Genomic DNA, 8867 nt, shown 5'->3' on the forward strand with positions numbered 1-8867 from the left:
TAAATGATGTAAAGAAAAAAAGTGAATTTAAATGTTTACATTATACTACACTGAAAATACAAAAATAAATTTCAACTGGATTAATGATCTAAATACAAACTATAGAAATATTTGAAAGAAAATATGAAATACCTATTTTACCTCAATGTAGGAAATGTTTTGGAAGATTATCAAAAAGCACAAACTATGTGCTGGAGAGATGGCTTAGTGGTTAAGGCACTCCACTGCAAAGTCAAAGGACCCACGTTCACTTCCCCAATACCCACATAAAGTCAGATGCACAAGGTGGGGCATATGTCTGGAGTTCACTTTCAGTATCTAGAGGCCCTGGTGTGCCCATTTTCTCTCTCTCTCTCTATCTTTCTTACTCTTTCTCTCTCTCTAATAAATAAATAAGATACGGTTTTAAAATCACAAACTACCTAGAGGGGAAATGATAAACTTGGTCTGGAGAGATGGCATAGAAATTAAGGAGCTTGCCTGTGAAACTTAAGGAACCAGGTTCGATTCCCAAATTCCCATGTAAAGCCAGATGCACAGGGTGGTGCTTATGTCCGGAGTTCATTTGCAGTGGCTGGAGGCCTTGGCAAGCCCATTCTCTCTTTCCCTCTCTACCTCTTTCTCTCTTTCAAATAAACAAAATTAAGTGCAAAAAAAAAACCAACTTGTCCACAGTGGTACTCAGTTACAAAATTACCAAGTTAAAATATCAGAAACAATGTTTTACCTACTAAAAACTCATTCAAGGCTTCATTATTGTGGTATTGTGTGTGAGTTTGACTTAATGTAATTGGAACGTTATAAAATTTTTACATTCACCCTCTAAATATGTCACAGGTGGTGATAGACATATTAGGAGACCATCAATATTTCCTCTTCAGGGAAGGAGTATTTAAAGTATTAAAGTAAGATAGATAGTAAACTATTTCTTTGATGTCTTGTGACCTGAGCGCCATTATCTTTTTCCTGTGAAGTGAATGCATGAACAGGCATTTATCTCCAAGGGGATCAGCATACTTTTGTGAAAACCTTCAGATCTCACAAAAGGAGCTGGTCGCCAAAGGCTTAGCTCACGCCAAGCCTACGTCTGGGAAGATAATGCGATCCCGGATGTCTGAATGCGCGAGCTTTGCGCCCACTCCCGCCCCCCAGTCTCCTGTTCCTCTGCAGAAGTGCGTTCTTGGGCTAACATACACTGAACACAGCCTACCTGCGGGTTTCCACTTCTAGCCACCCCTGGCTTTTGAAGAGCTCCTCTCCTGTGCCATCTTGGGTTCTATACTGGGTCTAAGTAAGGTAAAATGCACATTTCTCCATAGAAAACCGCAGCTGTAGATAGAAGCAGCCCTGAGTTACAGGCCTTTGACCCTTAGAGGCTCCTCTGCTCTGCCAAGTATTCTCTATGTCTCTTCACCCCAGTCCACACCCAGTATTGTTATGACATCCAGGTCATTCAAGAAATCTTGTTGTCCTGCAGAATCAAGATAACATATTCAACCTGGGATTAAATGTTTCTTATAACCCTATTTGTTGTCAATATTATTCCTTCCTTCTTCGTACCCTGCCATCTCGAGTTCTGTATTACCGGGATGCTTCGCCTGCTCTCCATACCACACTGGTCTCTCCCTCTCCCAAATGCCTTCTGTATGGATCCTAATCTCTACTCCCTCAGAAGGCCAGTTAATCCCATGTCCCTGACATTACTGCCTCTGTTGTAGATGAGAAGTGGCCAGTAACTGTTACCGTGTCTGTCACAAACCAAAATGTTTAAATAAGTAATCCATTTAAATGAAATCAGAACAGAGGATTCAGAGAGGAAGAGCCCAGGACACTTTCTCCTGCACCAAGTCTGATTCATCTGCCCCTGAGTCAGCTGGTTACTATAAGTGTCTCAAAGAGTAGAGATAAACATCAGTCAGAATCATGGAATTCCAACCCTACAGATAGGCTGACAAGTAAACAGAGGGAAGTAGCTCTTCTTGGGGACTTGAGTCTAAATATAGTACAAAGAGATGCTTCCTTAATCATCATGAGATCTCCACTGTAGTAGTCAATGCATGGGTTGATCAGTGACCTTTGAGACCCGTATTAGTGTCCTGGAAGAGCATATGGAAGACATTTTAAAGCATGACAGAAACATGAAAAGATTAAAAGAAAAGAAGGAGCTGAAGTATAGATTCTTTAAATCTGTGTGCTTGATTAAATATCTTAAGTAGTACATTATAAAAAGCAGTAGGGTTTTTTTTATTTTGTTTGGTTTTGTTTTTCTGTTTTAGCTGTAGTCACCTAAAGAGAGAAAACATCTGTGTAGAAACAAACACTAAATGTGCTTTTAAAACTACTAAAACCAGGGGCTGGGATATGGCTTGGCAGTTAAAAGTGCTTGCTTATAAGCCTATAGCCTCAAGTTCCATCCCCCCAGGCACCCACAAAAAGCCAGATGCAAAGCAGAGCACTGTGATCCCAGTGCATTTACGACAATGCGGGGCCAAGCCAGGAGAATCCTGAAACTCAGACCAACTAGACTGGTGTTTACAGTGTGTGGGGGGGGGTACAGTCTGTCTCAAAGAAGGTGGAAGGAGAAAATAGATACTTTCAAGTTGTCCTCTGACCTTCACAAGTGCACCATGGCACACACACACAAATAAAATTAAAATTTAATTTAAAATAAAATACTAAAAGCACACAACCTATACAAAGAAAATTATCCAATTTTATTCAGGATATGAAATAGGAACATTCAGACAGATATGCATATTCATGAATGGAGAGGCAGAATATTAAAATAACACCATATCCAAAATTATTAAATAAATTCAGCATCATTCTGATTGGAATTTCAATGGAGGCTATTTGGCATTTCATGGTGGTGATGGGGAGGAGCCAGGGATATGTGGACAAAATGACCTTAAAGTTCACAGGATGGAGAAAGCATCTGATATTAGCTAACAAATTTAAAATGTTTTTAAAAACAAATTTTTTGGTTAGTAAGAGCTAATTTTTAAGACTTCATAAAAGACCTAACCTTAGGTGGGATGTAGGAAGGAACTTCTGTAAAAGAAGACACCAGCACTGACCCCGCCTCCCTGGGCCCCGCTAGCCTATCCCACACCGGCTCTCGCAGCTCAGCCGGCGGTGCGCAGCAGCACCTGAACATAGCCCAGGCCGAAGTTAAACCCACCGCTCTCTTCCAGTCCTCGGCGCCACCCCATCTGAACCGCTGGCCCCTCCAGCCCGTCCACCTCCACAATCTTCTGCTGTCTTGTCTCCACTGTTACGTGAGGCATCGTGCAATCCTCGAGTGGTTTTCCATGATGCGTGAAACAAAACCTGAACTCTTCTCTTCCATGAAGGGCTACAAAGTCTCACTCCATGTTTATCCTGACCGTATTCTATACTACTCTCGCGTCTCACCAACAGCACCTGGCTTTCTTCCTTCTCTGGAAATAGTTCTGTACAGACTATAGAAACTATTTTTTTAATTGTTATTTGTATTAATTGTGACCTCCTCAGGTTATGCTCTTATATCCCCTCCCCCCCCACACACACACCCATTCCATGAGGCCCTCCTCAGCAGGGCTCGGTGTTCGCCATGGCTTCATGAACGCATCAGTCAGTCTGTTGTGGTGGGGAGACAGCGCCTCAGGACACTCCTTCCCATCCTGTGGCTTTCCCAATCCCTCTGCCTCCTCTTACTTGAAGTACCCCTTTCAGGCCAAGCTGTTACTGACCTATGCAAGGCTGGCATCCTGAGCATTCAAGACATCCCCTGATCATCTTTCAGATCACCCTGTTTTAATTAGCTTCATAGCACTAACTATTGTTGGCTTTTTCTTTTCTGTATTTCTTTGTTATTTCAGGGTTTATTTCCAGGTGAGACTATGAGCTCCAGGAATAAGAAGCTTGTCTCTCTGGTCCCTCAGCATTAGGCATAGTGCCTGGCAAACACAGGTGCTCAATAAATATTTGCTGAGCCAAAGGACTAATGCTTGAACAAAGTTCCATTTCTAAGAATGTTTCCCAAGGAGAATGTTGAACTGTTAGAAACGGGTTTGCTTTGAAAGGTCACTGAAGAAATGAATATGCAACGAATGTCATAGAGAAACCGGGCTTTACAATTCAAATAGAGGCAATTTCGTAGCATAATTTCAGGACTATTTTTAGACCTGAAATTAAAACACAAAAGCTTTGCCGTACATGTCTGATGCAGTCATCAGCAAATATAGACCGACTGCCTTCATCTCCCAGATGTCAAAAGACTGAGCAACAGCATCTAACATCCAGACCGTGGGAGCCCTTTGATGGATACGTTCAGTGCTCTATGATGATTCAGATGAATGAGCTGTCACCAGTTCTAAAGGAGACATTCATTTCCCACACCTATTTCTAAAATGAATTACTGACTTTCAAACTCACCACAATGAAGTGATCAGTCTGCTACAAAACTTGGTGTCAATAAAAAGACTTAATTTGAACCTGGCGTGGTGGTGTACATCTTTAATCCCAGCACTTGGGAGGCAGAAGTAGGAGGATTGCCGTGAGTTAGAGGCCACCCTGAGACTCCATAGTGAATTCCAGGACAGCCTGGGCTAGAAACCTCCCCCCTCAAAAAAATAAAATGACTTGATTTGATATTAGCATATGTCCCAGACTTGGGACAAACGGGAGGAAAGCATTGTGATAAACTGGATAAGTGGTTTAATGAGCTCTGAAGGATTCTTCTAGAATGTTCTCTTGCCTCTATTGGTCTCTTGGTGGTGTGGCTTGTACTCTTTTCTAACTTGTAGGTATCAGGAAATGGGTGTAGATTTCTGTTTCATGCAAAGTTTCTCCCGTCCCAGAGACTTCCTGACCTCTGGAGGCTGCGTCGCTTAGTGCTGCGTGGGTAACGTTATCCTTCAGGCGTGGTTCTGCAATGTCACAAGCACATTTAGTCATTACTCCTGTGCTTTTTAAATTTTTATGGTATTATTATTGAGAAGAAACTTTATATGAACACTTCATATGTTGGCACCATCATCTCCCTCCTCCCAGCCCCCATTCCAGTGAGGTTACCCCTCAGTGGGATTGCTGGTGTTCACCATGGAGTTGTGTGTGGTGAGCTGTGAGAGCTGCAGTCGGTCATTGGGAGGGGGTAACGACTCTGAATATTCCCTCCTATCCTGTGGCTTTTACATTCTTCCCCCCTCCTCTTCCACAAAGTTCCCTGCAGGCTGCCACTTCCATAGCAAATAATTCAAATGAAGGTAGTATAGTGACCACCAAGTATCTTTTCTAAACTCAAAAGAACCTATCTAATTCAGTAAGCGCAATATGCTAAGAAGCTTTCACCTCTCTATGTCTATCAGCGAGCCGTTCAAGGTCTTGTAACAGGATGACGTGGGGAAATGAGAACCGGGCATCTGGATTTTGCCTGTCAAATAAACTAAGCCTGGAGAAAGGAGGAAGGTAAAATAATGAGACTAATGAGACTGTAGCTATAAAAAAGAAAGTAAAATAATAAAATAACAAAACATAATTTGCAAATTAAGATCACGTTCTTTCCATACGTTTAGCTTAAAAGCTTGTCCTTGAAGCACTGCAAAGCTCTAACGCAGCTCGCCGTGGGCAAATGGGCTCCCTGGGTTCCAGCTCCATCACGTAGCAGCTCAGTGACTGGCCAGGAGCCAAAATCCATTTGCTCTTTGGAGCTATGAGGAAGAGACAACGACGATTCCCAATGTATTAACATCTCAAGGACTTAGACAGTGATATGTAAGAGAAAATCTTTCTCAGGGCTGGAGGGATGGCTTAGCGGTTAAGGAATTTGCCTGCAAAGCCAAAAGACCCAGGTTCAATTCTTCAGGACCCACATAAGCCAGATGCACAAGGTAGAGCATGCATCTGGAGTTCGTTTGATGTGGCTGGAAGCCCTGGTGTGCCCATTCCCCCCCCCCTCTCTCTCTCTCCCTCCCTTCCTCCCTCCCTTTGTTCTCTGTCAAATAAATAAATAAAAAGAAAATCTTTCTCTAATGCGCCAGTGGAATCAGAGCATGATCATGCACCCTTAAAAACAAGAACAAGTCCTAAGAATTGTACTGTTAAGCAACTTTGTTGCAGGCAGCTTGTGCACTTACCATTGTATGCTTACACAAATGAAGATGGTACAGCCTGCCACACAGCCCAAGCTACACAGTACGCCCTGTTGGATCTAAAACCTAAGGAGCACATTCCTGCAGTGAACTCTGCAGCTCTGTGCAGCACAGTGGCATTCATGTACGTAAATCCATCTAGACATAGGAAAGGTTCACTGAAGATAAAAGGTGATAGGAATTTTTCAAACCTGCTGTATCAGGGGGCCAGTGTAACTTGTAAGGCCTGCGCTTTGCATGTTCTTTCCCTATAAGGCCCAAGAGAGGAAGAGTTCTCCACAGGTCACATGATACAGAGACATCCAGATGTGTGAAGTGCAGGCTTTGGTCACCGCCTGCCTGAAATGAGCTAAGGATTCTGATGCATAAGAGAACTCTGAGAGGTCAGTACTCATACCCTGTTTAACTTAAGAAAAGAGCTGGGCTCAGAGGGACAAGAACGTGGCTTGTACAAGGCTAGGCAGTGGAGGCCGTGCCAAGAACGGAACAAAGGACTGCATGCCAGGCCACCACTCTGTCTTCAAGTACCTTGAATCATCTCAAACCCTGACCAGCATCCAGAAAGGGGATGCTTTTGAGAAGCATCCACACATCTATTAAGAACTAGTAGCTCTTTGTTCTTCATGGATTCAGTTGGGATTTTGAAAAGGAAAACCCACAGCATTAATACTGAAAAATCAAATAATGAAAAGAATATACACAAAAACCTACCAGCTCTTACCAAAACCTTTCTCAAAAGCCAAAGACACTTATATATGTGTGAAAATATATAGACAGGAAGCAGACAGGACACAGTTACCATTGTGAAAAGATGAAAAGCCCATTTTATCTTTTAAATAATAGAACCCAGCAGCGTAGGGTCTCAAAAGGTCAGTCATTTGCTTCAACCTTCTATAAACCTATAAATAAATAATTTTTCTCTAAACATTCACTCAGTTATACCTGGATGGTCTCCAGCTTGTAAAAATATCTAGCAAATTATCATTTACGATTAAAGTTTACAGAAAACTCACTTTCTATTTAAGGTTATAAGTTATTAAGCAAAAGTTTGAGGCTGCTTACGTTTTATCAGCTATTCGTAGCAGGGTTATCTCTCATGAGGCACAGCGATGAGGGTCAAGTGACCTGAGGATCCTTGACGCACATTAGAAATCCAGTCGGATAAGTGGCCTTGAGGTCTTCCTATGTTCATGGCTGGAACATTTTAAGCAATGGGATATTGATGGATTTTAAATGGCTTTTCATTGACTACATTCTTTGCTAATAAATAAGAAACATAATCCCAGCACTCGGGAGGCGGAGATAGGAGGATTGCCACTAGTTCAAGGTCACCCTGAGACTACATCATTAATTCCAGGTCAGCCTGCACTAGAGCAAGACCCTACCTCAATCAATCAATCAATCAATCAATCAATCAATAAAAAACAGTAGAGGCTGGAGATATGGCTCAGCAGTTAAGGCACTTGCCTACAAAGCCTCAAGACCTGGGTTGGATTCCCCAGGACCCATGTAAAGCCAAATGCACAAGGTGCCACATGAATCTGGAGTTCATTTGCAGCAGCTGGAGGTTCTGGCATGCCCATTCTCTCTCTCTTTCTGTCTGTCTGTCTGTCTTCTCTCTATAGAAAAGACTTGGGCTGGGGAGGTGACTTGATGTAGTTAAAGGCTCTTGCTTAAAAAGCCTGCAGGCATGGGGTTGATGCCCCACAACCCATGTAAAGACAGATACATAAAGTGGTACATGTGTCTGAAATTCATTTGTTGTACCAGGAGGCCCTGACATGCCCATACTTGGTCTCCTCTCTCTCTCTCTCTCTCTCTCTTCTCATCATTTCTCTCAATTAAATACAAACATAAAAAAGAAAAAACTGTAAATAATCCAACCATCCTATTGATATTACATATTCAATTGTAGCACATAATTAATGAAACTATGTGTGTGTGTGTGTGTGTGTGTGTGTTTGAAACAATAAACTAAGGAGTAACATAAAACTGTTTATAGAATATTAAGTCAAAATAAAAAATTTGGAAATCTTTATTATGACCATGTAAATACACCATATTGATAAATTGAAACATAATTATTATGAATGGAAAGACAACCCTATTGAGATAGTTACATGTAATTTCTTTCCCATGTTCTTTTTAAATGTTATTTTAACATCATTAATAATGTCTTAATTACAAGAATTAAGGAATTTTAAAGACTTTTTAAAGATAATAAACCCAATAAAAGTACAATCAGTAAAGTACTAGGAACCTAAGTCATGAGGTTGGGAAGATGGGTCAGTGGGTAAACACCACGCATGCGCACCTCATTTTGGAGCCGGTGCTCGTGCAAATGTCGGGTAGGTGCAGTGGCCCATCCACATTCCTAGTGTTCAGGGCTGGCGTCAGGATCCCCGGGTCAAGCTGGCTGGCTAAGCTAACAGAGCCAGTGAGCTCTGCATTCAAATTACAGACTTCCCAAAGGTTAAAGAGGAGAGTAAGTAAAGGAGACCCTCACTTCAGCCTCGGACTTACACACATGCACACACCTCCAAGTCATGTCATATGCCATCCAAGAAGGAAGTAGGAGACATAACATATTCCAGGCTAGTTCATGATAAGTAGGAGAATAGGGAATATAGGATACTAATGGTGAAAAAAAGGAACATGTAAATTGTTTAATTCTAACAGAAAAAGGCTGCGTGAGTCCGTTTCTCTGAGCTTGATGACGAGTGACTAGCGTGGGCA

At 42.0% G+C, this 8867-nt stretch overlaps 1 long non-coding RNA gene across 1 annotated transcript; it reads right to left on the reverse strand.

Moving 5' to 3' along the window:
• Positions 1-4674: 4674 nt before the first annotated feature.
• LOC123454578 lies at positions 4675-7325 on the reverse strand. The gene is made up of 3 exons (XR_006633414.1): positions 7194-7325; positions 5332-5431; positions 4675-4910 (listed from the first exon to the last, which is right to left on the reverse strand). It is a non-coding gene; the product is annotated as an uncharacterized LOC123454578 (long non-coding RNA).
• Between the last annotated feature and the right edge of the window lie 1542 nt (positions 7326-8867).

Source organism: Jaculus jaculus, chromosome 14 (assembly GCF_020740685.1).
Source record: "Jaculus jaculus isolate mJacJac1 chromosome 14, mJacJac1.mat.Y.cur, whole genome shotgun sequence".
Lineage (NCBI taxonomy): Eukaryota > Metazoa > Chordata > Mammalia > Rodentia > Dipodidae > Jaculus > Jaculus jaculus.